The sequence below is a fragment of the Triticum aestivum genome, chromosome 2A (assembly GCF_018294505.1).
Source record: "Triticum aestivum cultivar Chinese Spring chromosome 2A, IWGSC CS RefSeq v2.1, whole genome shotgun sequence".
NCBI classification, from domain to species: Eukaryota; Viridiplantae; Streptophyta; class Magnoliopsida; order Poales; family Poaceae; genus Triticum; species Triticum aestivum.
In genome coordinates this window covers 751,382,144-751,384,546 of record NC_057797.1, presented here as the reverse complement: position 1 = coordinate 751,384,546, position 2,403 = coordinate 751,382,144, and positions in this window count along the sequence as shown.

Here is a 2,403-nt window from a genome sequence, read left to right as displayed (position 1 = left end):
TTTCCTTGGCGTGGAAGGCAAGCTTGGCGATACGGATATTCAGATCTCCTACCATTGTAACCGACTCTGTGTAACCCTAGCCCTCTCCGGTGTCTATATAAACCGGAGGGTTTTAGTCCGTAGGAAAACATAACAATCATACCATAGGCTAGCTTCTAGGGTTTAGCCTCCTTGATCTCGTCGTAGATCTACTCTTGTACTACCCATATCATCAATATTAATCAAGTAGGACGTAGGGTTTTACCTCCATCAAGAGGGCCCGAACCTGGGTAAAACATCGTGTCCCTTGTCTCCTGTTACCATCCGCCTAGACGCAAAGTTCGGGACCCCCTACCCGAGATCCGCCGGTTTTGACACCGACAGGGGGCACACCCCGGACACGCGTGCCGGGTGTTTGCAACCGCCACAACACTTCCAAACTTGTGAGAGGCAGCCTACGCAAGATTTGGTGGCATGCTAGCCCCCGGAGGCCGCCGGCCACAGCCGTAGACGCACGAGGGGAAATCCGCGTAGAGGGAATTTTTCGGATACTTCTCCATCACCAAAAATTATGAAAAACTTACCATCGTTCCTATAGCACATATGCCCACGTCGTGCAAAAAAACTCATGATTTTATCGCACTCCGAGTATTTAATAATATTCACGCCGCATCGTTACCGCAGAACGTCTACTACCGTGTCATTGCCGTCCGTGAGGGGGGGCATGCCCCGGAGACGCGTCCCGCCTCTTCGGACATGCCACCACACCACCGCGCATGTATGAGGGCCTGGTGCGACGCTCCGGTGGCATTGCTACCCCCCCCCCACAGGGCCCCCGTCCCGCCTAACCCTGTAGCGTTTGACCACGGGATCTAGCCCTTTGACTTTGCACGGACGGGCTTTGACCAGTGGACCTCACCACCCGGTTGTGTTAGGTCAGCCCATAGGAACACATTGGAGCAACATCCGGGCCAGACCCACAGCAAGATCCCTTCCGTGTAGACCCGACGCGTCCGTTTCCCCCCTCCAGGTGCCGGCGGCGGCGCCGTCCGTGAGGGGGGGCACACCCCGGACATGTGTGCCGGGCGTTTGCAACCGCCACAGCACTTCCAGATTTGTGAGAGGCCGCCTACGCAAGATTTGGCGGCATGCTAGCCCCCAGAGTCCGCCGGTCACAGCCGTAGACGCGCGAAGGGCAATCCGCGTAGAGGGAATTTTTCAGATACTTCTCCATCACCAAAAATAATGAAAAAAATACCGTCGTTCCTATAGCACATGTGCCCACGTCGTGCAAAAAAACTCATGATTTTATCGTGCTCCGAGTATTTAGTAATATTCACGCCGCATCGTTACCGCATAATGTCTACTACCTGTCATCGCCGTCCGTGAGGGGGGGGCCACGCCCCGGAGACGTGTCCCGCCTCTTTGGACATGCCACCACACCATCCCGCATGTATGAGGGCCTGGTGCGATGCTCCGGTGGCATTGCTACCCCCCCCCAGGGCCCTCGTCCCGCCTATCCCTGTAGCGTTTGACCACGGGATCTAGCCCTTTGACTTTGCACGGACAGGCTTTGACGAGTGGACCTCCCCACCCGGTTGTGTTAGGTCAGCCCATAGGAACACTTTGGAGCAACATCCGGGCCAGACCCATAGCAAGATCCCTTCCGTGTAGACCCGACGCGTCCGTTTCCCCCCTCCAGGTGTCGTGTCATCGCCGTCTGTGAGGGGGGGCACACCCCGGACACGCGTGTCGGGCGTTTGCAACTGCCACAACACTTCCAGACTTGTGAGAGGCCGCCTACGCAAGATTTAGCGGCATGCTAGCCCCTGGAGGCCGCCGGCCACAGCCGTAGACGCGCGAAGAGCAATCCGCGTAGAGGGAATTTTTCGGATACTTCTCCATCACCAAAAATTATGAAAAACTTACCATCGTTCCTATAGCACATGTGCCCACGTCGTGCAAAAAAACTCATGATTTTATCGCGCTCCGAGTATTTAATAATATTCATGCCGCATCGTTACCGCAGAACGTCTACTACCGTGTCATCGCCGTCCGTGAGGGGGGCCACGCCCCGGAGACGCGTCCCGCCTCTTCGGACATGCCACCATACCATCCCGCATGTATGAGGGCCCGGTGCGACACTCTGGTGGCATTGCTACCCCCAGGGCCCCCGTCCCGCCTAACCATGTTGTGTTTGACCACGGGATCTAGCCCTTTGACTTTGCACGGACGGGCTTTGACCAGTGGACCTCACTACCCGGTTGTGTTAGGTCAGCCCATAGGAACACTTTGGAGCAACATCCGGGCCAGACCCACAGCAAGATCCCCTCCGTGTAGACCCGACGCGTCCGTTTCCCCCCTCCAGGTGCCGGCGGCGGCGCCGTCCGTGAGGGGGGGCACACCCCGGAGACGCTACCGCCT